The 13,101-nt window shown below is 43.2% G+C and overlaps 1 long non-coding RNA gene across 1 annotated transcript; it reads left to right on the top strand.

Moving 5' to 3' along the window:
* The first annotated feature begins 4,912 nt into the window (after positions 1-4,912).
* On the top strand, positions 4,913-6,090 carry LOC122944914. Its single transcript, XR_006391069.1, has 2 exons — positions 4,913-5,024; positions 5,394-6,090. It is a non-coding gene; the product is annotated as an uncharacterized LOC122944914 (long non-coding RNA).
* Positions 6,091-13,101: the final 7,011 nt, after the last annotated feature.

Raw genomic sequence — 13,101 nt, 5'->3', positions numbered from 1 at the left:
ATTTCTTAACCTAACCCCTTCCCTTTAGCCCATGGCCCTTCCGCTGCCCCCCTCTTGCCCCTACCTGGTGCTGCCTGAGGTGATCGCCTCACCTGGCCTCATTGCTGGTGCACCCCTGGTTTTATGTCTTTTATCTAATTTAGCAGGTAAAGTTTCCACCCCCCTAACAGCCTATTTGTATGTCTCCCCATGACAACACTTCCTGCCCATGCTCATACCACTCATACTTATCACAGTGATGTAATAGCCTCTTATTAGAACCTTCCTTTATCTATGACAGCGAAGAAAATTAAAGGGAAAATGTCAGCAATTTTTTTTTCTTCTTCCAGTTAAAACCAGACAGTGACACATTTCCTTTTTTGCAGATTTTTTTATTCTATTTCCTGCCCATGATTTAGGGGGGCGGCCATCTTTTCTAAGCTATTTTTAATAGCATTTAGAGAATTGCTTTACAGCAGCCCCATGGTCCTTAGTCACAATGGTCAGGAGGAGACCTCATTGACTTCTATAGTATGGTGGAGTTTTCTAGGCATGGTCTGTGACCTGTGCAGAGGTCAGGAGGGAGAAGATAAGCTGCAATATCACCTGTGAATGGTGGATCCTGTGTTATCCATATGTATTGGACAGATGATACCTGTCACTCTAGTCCTGCCTGTAATGATAAGCAGATAACTGTACAGACCATGAAGTGACGCCTATTCATAAGCTTAGTGGCCAGTGCAAAAACTGCAGGATTTTTAGTTTTTTCTTTCTTTTTTTTTACATAAATATTGATATTGAAAATTAAAAATAGCATCACCAAAAATTCTTTAGAAATAAGATATTTTTAACATAAAAACTTGACAATAGGTCCTCTTCTGATGACACTTTCCCTGTCCAGCAGAGACCTCACTGGTTGTTATAATCAGGACCTGAGGTCGTCTTGAAGGCAGGATGTTCTACAAAGCAACCTGTAATAGATGAGATCTTAACATTCCGCTTCTACAATTTCAAGACGTTCTGCTACTTCTCCTTGAAGCTGATATTGAGCTCTGTGACTCGGGGGGTGAAGGGGAGGGGGTTCCTGTTTGAGGACATTGAATGAAGTTCATGAGTGAAGTAATTTGGCTAAGACAAGGACAAGAGTCCAGGCCCTTGAGGCTGAAGGTGAGAGGAACAATTCTGGGATGTTTGTTAAATAAGATTAGAAACAAAGTAGCAGAAATTCTTAAAAGACTTTAGATACTAATGTCAAACTTTACAAGTGTCCAGAAAGGTCATTGTAACAGCCGTGGTCCGTGGCTCCAGCTAAGGCTACTTTCACACTTGCGTTCGGGGCTCCGCTTGTGAGTTCCGTTTGAAGGCTCTCACAAGCGGCCCCGAACGCATCCGTTCAGCCCCAATGCATTCTGAGTGGATGCGGATCCGCTCAGAATGCATCAGTCTGGCACCGTCTGTCCTCCGCTCCGCTCAGCAGGCGGACACCCGCAAACATATCCGTCCTGAGTTACAATGGAAGTCAATGGGGGCGGATCCGTTCGAAGGTGACACAATATGGTGCATTTTTCAAACGGATCCGCCCCCATTGACTTTCAATGTAAAGTCTGGACGGATCCGTCTGAATACAATTTGTACTTAGACTTTTTTAGTAAAATATAATGCAGACGGTTCCGTCTGAACGGATCCCATCGTTTGCATTATAGGAGCGGATCCGTCTGTACAAATACCAGACGGATCCGCTCCGAACGCAAGTGTGAAAGTAGCCTTAGCTGCGCTGTCTGATGGAGTCTGGAGGAGTCTGAAATCCTCTTTCTGTGCCGCATCTCCGCTGCAGAAAGGTGAGTGGCATACCTGTACAGCCGCCGGAGCCATGCCCGCTCCATCAGTAGAGGTTGTATTACAGCTGTCACCCTGCTCTAATGGCCACTTAACCGTTAGGCTGAGGGGGTAGGCTTCCTCTGTCACCTCGTCGGCACCCCCATGGCATGCCAATAGGAGGGGCCTGGCAGTATGTAAGCGCCTATTAGGCCTCACCATAGCCGGGACAATGTCTAATAGGCTGCCTCTCAATAAAACACTGACAGGCAACAATACAGAATAATACAGAAGTATTGTGGTGTATTATATCAGCAATGAGAGGATCACATGTCCAGTTCCCCTGCTGTTTCGTGGTAGCTCCCATGCCTTAGCTGCACAGCGCCATCTCTTTTGCAGTGGGCGCAGCTGGTAACTGCAGCACTGCTCCCACTGAAGTGAATAGTTACCAGCTCAGTCCACAACACAGTGCAGGGGGCTGTATAGTTCCGGCACCAGAGCTACCCCAAAAAAGCTGATTGGCAGGGGTATGGGGTGTAGGATCGCTGCTGTTCAAATTATGATGGCCAGGGGCGTAGCTATAGTGGAAGAAGGGGGGTCAGCTGCTATGGGAGCCAAATTCAGAAGGGGCCCGCCCGGGAGGAGGACTAAAAGATTTTATTGTCAGGCCCCCTCAACAGTATTATACAATGACATTATATACAGTGACATAACATACAGTATATATGTGTTGGAAACGGACGCCGCCGGGCCTGGTCTGAGAGGGCGATCTTGACTAGTCGCAGGGAAGGGGGGGGGGGGGGGGTTGCACAGGAAAAAGAGGTTGCAAAGAAGTTGCTGGGGGGGAGGAGTGTTCAAATATTTGCTGTGGGGCCCAATAAGTTCTAGTTATACCCCTGCTGATGGCCTACGGAGAGATCATCAATCCTGGACAACCCCTTTAAGGGGTTAATATTAAGGAGGAAATGACCTTTACATAGTCACCGTTGTATTTCCACCATAAGGCCGGCTACTCAAAGATATAACACGGGCGCATGTTTGAGGTTATATTACAGCCACTGGCCCAACTAGGGTCTAATAACCCAGACTAAGGCCTCATGCACACAAACGTATTTTCTTTCCGTGTCCGTTCCGTTTTTTCTGCGAACTGTATACGGAACCATTCATTTCAATGGGTCTGCAAAAAAAAAAAAAAAGGAAGGTACTCCGTGTACATTCCTTTTCCGTATGTCTGTATTTCCGTTCCGCAAAAAAATAGAACATGTCCTATTATTGTCTGCATTACGGACAAGGATAGGACTGTTCTATTAGGGGCCAGCTGTTCCGTTCCTGCAAAATACGGAATGCACACGGACGTCATCCGTATTTATTGCGGATCTGTTTTTTGCGGACCGCAAAATACATACGGTCGTGTGCGTGAGGCCTAAGTCTTCTAGGGTCTCTGTTGCTGTCTGTCTGGATTGTTAGGGCCGCTCTAGGACAAGGATTTGGGGCTGTCATATAGCTGGAAAAATCTGCCCCTATTACCCTAGTAAGAGACTGACCTGAAAAGGACGTTCTGACACAGCAATCTGATCATATCCACCACCGGTAAGAAATACCTAAACATTAGACCATGAAGAATGACGGGGACAGGTGCCATGTAAATGTACGGCTCCCCCAACCTCCCCCAAAAGCAGCTGGTACAGAAGGCCGCGCCATTCTTCACCCATTCTATATTTAATCTGTGTTGTCCAGGGATTCCCCACTTGTGATTTCTATGAGTAGAACAGAAAGTCATTCACGTCGTCCTGCGTTCTTTTTATGTCTCCCAGGATTTTTGGAAGCTGATTGTCAAATTAGAGAGCAGCGGCCGCAGTGATCACTGGATTGCCACGTTTTTTTTTTTTTTAAATGCACCTTATGTCTAGGGGTTCCATGGGATGGGGGGGGGGGGCTAGACACGGAGGTCTGTGCATTTGAACTCCTCTAAAATAAAAGGTTCTCTCTTAGATTTTCCCCATCCTGTTATTTGTGAAACTTTAAAGATCTGGTGGACAACAACCTAGGGGTGAGGGAGCTCCCCTCTTTTCTCTGGGCCCCAGATTGAAGTATCTCCTGCACTACACCTTGGATGAAAACATTACTGGTTTCAAAGACAAAAGACTCCATGGCCATACTCATTATAAAGAAAGTAAACTCCAGCTCCAAAAGTAATGCAATTGTAGTTTATTTGATAATTGCTGCGGCTGCGATAGTGACGTTTCGGCCGTGGGGCCTTCTTCAGACTAATGCCGCTCGTAGAGGGAAGGAGAAGGATGTGGTAAGTATAAGCGCTTATGGAAGAACAGCAGATCACGCTGTATAGTAGGTAAAGGGCACTGTGGCCATACTCATTGTCACACTGAAGACCCAAGTGACCACCACATAGTTTTTCTTCAGGCCCTTCATCCCCATTCTCCAGCCCACCGCCAACCTTTCCAGCCTCCAGTCCACCACTACTACTCCTCATTGACGAAGCCTTCACCGGCTTCCAGGTTCCTCCTACGTGGACAGACCTAGACCCAACTTTGTTATAGGTCAACCGCACATGGACCACCAGCATACTCTGGCATCAAACCTACCTTTTCTCTTCTCCGGCCATGTGGTGGCACTGTGCCCCGGCATCACCTTGCCTCTCACCAAGAACCGGGCTCTTCCTAGACCTACACTGCCATCCATAACTCCCCATGTAGATGACAGTCATGCTTATGGCCCTTATGGCGGAGCAGCACGCCTGTAAAGACAGCACATATACAACACATACAATCATATACAATGACTGATGGTCATATAGTCCATTTAAAGTAACAGGCGCCCAATTATATAGGGTACATCCTCAGTTCATATGTTATAAAGGAAAGCATACAGTGCCCCCCCCCCCCATTGCATGGCATATATAATTATATACTGATGACGGTATACTGGGCCTATAATTATACCCAGGGTCGCTGAATCACTCTGGTGTATATACTAAACCTAGCTCCTGCATATTACACCCCAGGCGTCCGTCGTCTGAATGACTCAACGCACGTTTCAGAGTGACTTTCCTGCGTATCACCTGACAGCTCTCCACCCAAGGATTCCAAGGCTGGAAAAGAATACAACGATCTACTTTCGGAGTCTGTATTAATAGGCTGCTACCAGAATAGGACGCTATCAGATGCCCTTCCCGGCAGCAGTATATGTGTCGTGTGTGAGCGGAGTAAAGGGTAAGACTCTGTCACACTGAGCTGGGGTCTTCCATTGATGGTATGTGTTGGTAGGATTTTCTGAAGTATACCTCTAATGGTAGGCTTGGGCGTATACCACTCTATAGGCACATGTCTACCATTATCCACACGGTATACATTTTCATTTTTGCTGTATCCACCGTAGTCTACTATATTATACACCAGAATAAGGGCTCATTCAGACGGCCGTATGTTTTTTGCAATCCGCTAAAATGCGGATCCGAAACAGTTCAGCAAGTCCGCTAAAAAATTGATTGCATTCCTCATTTTTGCCGACCCATAGACTTCAATGGAGCAATGTTCTGATTTTTACTGCCAAGTATAGGACATGTTTTATTTGTTTTGCAGGGCCGTGGAACCGAAGAAAAGGCACGGACAGCAAACGGTGTGCTGTCTGCATCTTTTTGGGGCCCCATAGAAATGAATGGGTCCGCAAAATTCTGCAGACAGGAGTTGTGGCTGGAAGAAGTCACCATGGTGGCCTGGATCAGATGGAGAAGAAAAAGCAAATAGAACAACTGCAATCAGAAAAGACATCACCTGAGATCTATAGGCCTCTGGGGCCCACGTGACTCTTTACACTCCTAAAAAAGGGTCCAAATCAAGTTGCCCAGAAGGTTTGAGTAAACCTGTGCAAGGCTCCCTCTCCACAAGGAGCCTCCATTATCCTACAAGTCCATTCTGTTTTACAAGAGATAGTTAGAAGGATCAACAAGCACCAGCGGGTAAGGTGGGGACGGTGGCACCATTTCAATCTTTTTTTCAGTACCTCTTGAACGGTTTCCAGCAATGAAGATGTTAAGCACGTCTGGTCGTCTGCACTGACATTATGGGGTCTGCGGACAGGTGGTCTGTGCTGTTGGATGTGTTTATCTTCAGTCCAGGCTGTTTGGGACTCCAGTATTTAGACAGAATTCAGCTGGAGCCGAAGGAGGGGGAGGGGATGAAAGGACAAATGTCTCCAAACCCATAGGAAGCTCCAATCACAGCCGTACACCTCCCAGTGGAGAGCATTATTCCCAAAAATAAAATATAATCTCACTGGTTTGCTAGTTATTATCATTTATCTTTTTTTTTTTCCAGGTTGGCAACAACATAGCAGCTAATGTAACTCAATAGTAACTCTATCAATATATCCATATTTCTCTTATCTTTCTGTCTATCTATGTACATTATCTATCTATTTATCTATCTACCAACCTACACATCTCTATCATTGACAGGCAATAAACTTTGCAGACAAACTAGAATGCTGATAATGATTAGAAGTGATATTTGTCTATAGCTGAGAATACTGATAAGAACATATTTGCATTAATTAGTGTAATATAAAAATAATGATTATCACAGATACCGCTGGGGCATCACCGGCAGCCGTCACACATACGGACATCTTTCCTGCAAAACGTGCACATACTAGTTGTATTAAATCCATACATTATTATATGCCTCCATTGACTATATCACATTTGTTAGGGCATTTATATGACTTTACAAGGGATGGAATTTCCTTTCGTGAGACTTCTGCACAGTTTTAAGAGGAGAGGAGATGCACAGAGCAGAGTATATTTTATTATACAAAACTTAAACATACCAGGGATGTTAGCTAATGTGTAAGTGTGTTGTCTTCTCCTATAAGGCCTTTAAAGCAAACTCACTATGGGTGGTCCTCACTTATAGCAAATTCAGTCATTCTACATAGAACACTAATATGGTAAAAAATAAAAATCTGTAAAAAAGACACAGTTTACATCGTCCTCAGTCATAAAGATGTAAAAAAAATATTCAGAAATAAAACTAATATAATACTGCCTCCTATGTACAAGAATACAACTACTATAATACTGCTCCTATGTACAGGAATATAACTACTATAATACTGCCTCCTATGTATAAGAATATAACTACTATAATACTGCGCCTATGTACGCGAATATACCCACTATCATACTGCTCCTATGTACAAGAATATAACTACTATAATACTACTCCTATGTACAAGAATACAACTACTATAATACTGCTTCTATGTACAAGAATATAACTACTATAATACTGCATCCTATGTACAAAAATACAACTACTATAATACTGCCTCCTATGTACAAGAATATAACTACTATAATACTGCTTCTATGTACAAGAATATAACTACTATAATACTGCATCCTATGTACAAGAATATAACTACTATAATACTGCTCCTATGTACAAGAATACAACTACTATAATACTGCTTCTATGTACAAGAATATAACTACTATAATACTGCATCCTATGTACAAGAATATAACTACTATAATACTGCTCCTATGTACAAGAATATAACTACTATAATACTGCCTCCTATGTACAAGAATATAACTACTATAATACTGCTCCTATGTACAAGAATATAACTACTATAATATTGCCTCCTATGTACAAGAATATAACTACTATAATACTGCCTCCTATGTACAAGAATATAACAACTATAATACTACTCCTATGTACAAGAATATAACTACTATAATACTGCTCCTGTGTACAAGAATATAACTACTATAATACTGCTCCTATGTACAAGAATATAACTACTATAATACTGCTCCTATGTACAAGAATATAACTACTATAATACTGCTCCTATGTACAAGAATATAACTACTATAATACTGCTCCTATGTACAATAATATAACTGCTATAATACTGCTTCCTATGTACAAGAATATAACTACTATAATACTTATCCTATGTACAAGAATATAACTGCTATAATACTGCTCCTATGTACAAGAATATAACTGCTATAATACTGCTTCCTATGTACAAGAATATTACTACTATAATACTTATCCTATGTACAAGAATATAACAACTATAATACTGCTTCCTATGTACAAGTATATAACTACTATAATACTTATCCTATGTACAAGAATATAACAACTATAATACTGCTCCTATGTACAAGAATATAACTGCTATAATACTGCTCCTATGTACAAGACTATAATTACTATAATACTGCCTCCTATGTACAAGACTATAACTACTATAATACTGCCTCCTATGTACAAGAATATAACTACTATAATACTGCCTCCTATGTACAAGAATATAACTACTATAATACTGCTCCTATGTACAGGAATATAACTACTATAATACTGCCTCCTATGTACAATAATATAACTACTATAATACTGCCTCCTATGTACAAGAATATAACTACTATAATACTGCTCCTATGTACAAGAATATGACTGCTATAATACTGCTCCTTTGTACAAGAATATAACTGCTATAATACTGCTTCCTATGTACAAGAATATAACTACTATAATACTGCTCCTATGTACAAGAATATAACTACTATAATACTGCTCCTATGTACAAGAATATAACTACTATAATACTGCTCCTATGTACAAGAATATAACTACTATAATACTGCTCCTATGTACAAGAATATAACTACTATAATACTGCCTCCTATGTACAAGAATATAACTGCTATAATACTGCTTCCTATGTACAAGTATATAACTACTATAATACTTATCCTATGTACAAGAATATAACTGCTATAATACTGCTCCTATGTACAAGAATATAACTGCTATAATACTGCTTCCTATGTACAAGAATATTACTACTATAATACTTATCCTATGTACAAGAATATAACAACTATAATACTGCTTCCTATGTACAAGTATATAACTACTATAATACTTATCCTATGTACAAGAATATAACAACTATAATACTGCTCCTATGTACAAGAATATAACAACTATAATACTGCTCCTATGTACAAGACTATAATTACTATAATACTGCCTCCTATGTACAAGACTATAACTACTATAATACTGCCTCCTATGTACAAGAATATAACTACTATAATACTGCCTCCTATGTACAAGAATATAACTACTATAATACTGCCTCCTATGTACAAGAATATAACTACTATAATACTGCTCCTCTGTACAGGAATATAACTACTATAATACTGCCTCCTATGTACAATAATATAACTACTATAATACTGCCTCCTATGTACAAGAATATAACTACTATAATACTGCTCCTATGTACAAGAATATGACTGCTATAATACTGCTCCTTTGTACAAGAATATAACTGCTATAATACTGCTTCCTATGTACAAGAATATAACTACTATAATACTGCTCCTATGTACAAGAATATAACTACTATAATACTGCTCCTATGTACAAGAATATAACTACTATAATACTGCTCCTATGTACAAGAATATAACTACTATAATACTGCTCCTATCTACAAGAATATAACTACTATAATACTGCTCCTATGTACAAGAATATAACTGCTATAATACTGCTTCCTATGTACAAGAATATAACTGCAATAATACTGCTCCTATGTACAAGAATATAACTGCAATAATACTGCTCCCTATGTACAAGAATATAACTACTATAATACTGATCCTATGTACAAGAATATAACTGCTATAATACTGCTCCCTATGTACAAGAATATAACTACTATAGGGGCGGAGCCGAGCCACGCTGCTGAATGGCCGCACGAGCTTGAGCTCCTCCAGCATTCCGGCTCATTTACCCTATAAAAGCTTGGATTTTACCTGATTATGGGGAAACCTGGCAAAGAAAAGACAAGAGGAAGCTCAGAGTCTACCCCGCAGCGCTCCAGACAGCCTGAAATGGAGAAATTCCTCCGAAAAACGCCGAGAGCTGCCGCACAGAAAGGCGCCAATATGGCGGCGTCTATTGCACAGGACTCCGATGCAGGAGAGCTATCCGATGCGGGCAGCGGCTCCGATACCTCAGACAGGAGGCCCAGAGATCCGCCTCTGTCGGAGCGGACCCTTCGTCGGGTCCTTGAATCGGCCCTTACGCCTCTTAAACAAGACTTGGCGGACATCAAGGACGACATGAAGCACCTAGGCCAGAGAGTGGTCACGCTGGAGGGTACGCAGGACGCCATCTTAACCTATGAAGGTAAAGCGTCAGAAGTACTAGCGTCCCATAAAGCCCTACTAAATGAGGCCTTCTTGAAATTGGAGGACCAAGAGAACCGGAGCCGCCGGCGCAACATCCGCATCCGCGGCCTACCTGAATCGATAGCAGCAGAGGCCTTACCGACTGTGGCGCGTGAGTTGTTCTCCACCATGCTGGGGCCAGACAGAGCGGAAGGGATCGTGGTGGAACGCATACACAGGGCGCTGCGCCCTAGGCCGAAACCACAAGAGCCGCCACGTGACGTGATTTGTGGCCTATTGAGCTATATTGATACCGCAGCTCTCTTAAAAAGGCAACGTGAGATGGAGGTGTTGATACAGATACAGATGTTCCAGGATCTGGCGCCTTCCACCCTGGCTAAACGTCGCTTATTCAAGCCTCTCCTTGAAGTTCTTAGGAAGACGTCGACTCCGTTCCGGTGGCTCTATCCGTTTGGGCTGGCTGTCTCCAGGAACGGGAAGCTGCTTACAGTACGGTCACCTGCGGACCTAGAGTCGGTTTGGAGGTCCCTAGATGTCCCTCCGGTGGAGATTCCCTCGTGGCTACCAGCTGACCAAGATGGCCCCTTACCTGTCCCGCCGCGGGTGTCTCCTTGGCAGACGGCCTCCGCTGGCAAGTCGGATCGCATGAGTCGCAGCAAGATGGACAGGGCCCTCACTTGAGCCCAGGACAAGGTGCCGTTGATTGATTATTTTTGCCTGTTAGCAAGGGCTGCCGTTACCGTGCCTTGCCTTCTGTTCATATGTGAGAGATGACTGTCTCCTGGCTTCACAGCCTTGTGTTTACATGGAGGGTTAAGGCCTTCTTTTTGGTTCGCTTTACTTTTCATAAAATATGATGTTTTTTGGTCCTAGAGTTTTTACAACAAGTCACGCTTTATTCGGGACTCTTTTCTCATGTTTTGGGACTATGCCTCTCAGTGGGCATTTTTTCTTTCCCCCCCAAATGCAGGGGAATGGCCGGATCGTTTCCGGTGCTGGAAGCATTTTATGTTTTTTGGTCTCCGTTTTATAGTAGACCTAGAGGTGTCTCACTTGCCCCCTCGCCACTCCAACCCTGTCTTGGATGGTGATAGGTGAACACCAACCTTTCTTTTAGATGTATGTTACATCTGAGCTGGTTTTTTACCGGCCAACTATGTTGTTGGTTATTTTTCTTAATTTATTTTATTTTACATGTTTTCCCTTTCCCTCCCTCCCTCATCCTGCTCGTATATACTGTACTCTGCTAGACATTTCCATGAGTGATTTGTGCTCTCTCTGCTTAATACGGATTGTATCATGTCATCGATTGTAGTCGCCTCCCTGAATGCGCACGGGCTGAACGAGCCATGCAAACGGTCTCACACTATTTCCCTTCTTCTGAAGGATAAGGTCTCGGTGGTCTTCCTTCAGGAGACGCATTTTAGAACGAATAAGATCCCACGTCTCCCTCCTAAGAGGTTTGTTCAGTGGTTCCATAGTACACATGATTCCGCCAGTAGAGGAGTCAGTGTTGCTATACACAAAAACCTCCCCTTTAAGCATGCAGCTACTTCAGCGGATCCTGAGGGCAGGTACATTTTTGTAAAGGGTGTAATTGGTGACTCGCCGGTTACGTTCGCCAATCTCTATGCGCCTAACAGAGGACAAGTACCATGGCTCGTTCAGACCCTTGCCTCCTTATCAGCATTCACTGATGGGTTGTTGGTTCTGGGGGGCGACTTCAATGTGGCTCTAGAACCAGCTGTTGACACATCATTGGGGAAACCGTCTGTGTCCTACAGGCTCTTGAGAAGGCTTAAATCTTCCCTACGGAAATTGAAGGTTCTTGATGTTTGGCGTACTATGAACCCTAATGGCCGTGACTATACCTTTTATTCACATGCTAAGATGTCATTCCATAGGTTAGATTATCTGTTCCTGTCTGACTCACATATACGCAATGTCTCTGAGGCCCGGATTGGTAGTATCACATTGTCTGACCATGCGCCTGTCATCATTAATTTCTCCCTGTCCGGATCAATGAGAAAAGAACGCATCTGGCGTCTGAACGACACCCTGATTTTGGATCCTACCCACGCTCGCAAAATCAGGGCCTCGCTTGCTGAGTTTTTTGTGCTCAATGACACAACGGAGTCACCTCCTTCCCCTTCCACTCTATGGGAGACACATAAGGTAGTTATACGGGGGGAACTAATAGCGTTAGGGGCTTATGTGAAAAAGCGTAGGACACAGGCTTTAGATGCTTTGCTTGCGAAAATTGCCCGCCTGGAGTCCTCTCACAAGGAATCTCAGGCTAAGGCCATTTTGGCGGAACTCACTGAGGCTAGGGTGCATTTGAAAAATCTTTTAAATGTCACCTCTGCTAAGCTGATCCTACGCTCCCGATTTAAAGCCTATGCACATGGGGATAGAGGAAACAGACTGATGTCGGCGATTGCTAAGAAGCAGTTCTCTGACTCCTTTGTTTCCTCTATTAAGGACCCCAAGGGCACAGTATGTAAATCCACCCCAGATATAGCCAAGGCCTTCTGTACTTTCTATGAGGCGCTCTACAACCTGCCCCCCCCAGAGGGCGCTGCTGCTACTGATATTTCTGAAGCCACGAATAAATTCCTGCAGAATCTAGACCTCCCCTCCATATCCTCTCTCAAGGCTTCTCAGCTGACTAGACCAGTCACCGATTCAGAGATCCATAAGGTTCTCATGTCCATCCCCTCGGGCAAGAGCCCAGGCCCGGATGGGTTTTCCATCGCTTATTTTAAGTCCTTTAAAGATGTTTTAATTCCTCGTTTCAGGGACCTGTGCAACCACCTCCTCACTGGGGGCTCTTTGGCTCCCCACTCCTTGATGGCGCATATTACGATCTTACATAAGGAGAATAAGGATCCGACATGCTGCAGCAACTACAGGCCGATCTCTTTGCTTAATTGTGATGTGAAGTGGTGGGCGAAGATCCTAGCTACTAGGCTCCAGGATGTGTTACCCGACATCATTCATGAGGACCAGGTAGGTTTTGTCCATGGCAGACAGGGGTCTGAGAACACCATAAG

This window comes from Bufo gargarizans, chromosome 8 (assembly GCF_014858855.1).
Source record: "Bufo gargarizans isolate SCDJY-AF-19 chromosome 8, ASM1485885v1, whole genome shotgun sequence".
NCBI lineage: Eukaryota > Metazoa > Chordata > Amphibia > Anura > Bufonidae > Bufo > Bufo gargarizans.
The sequence above is the reverse complement of the archived record's forward strand: the minus strand, read 5'-3'. Positions and strand labels throughout refer to the sequence as shown.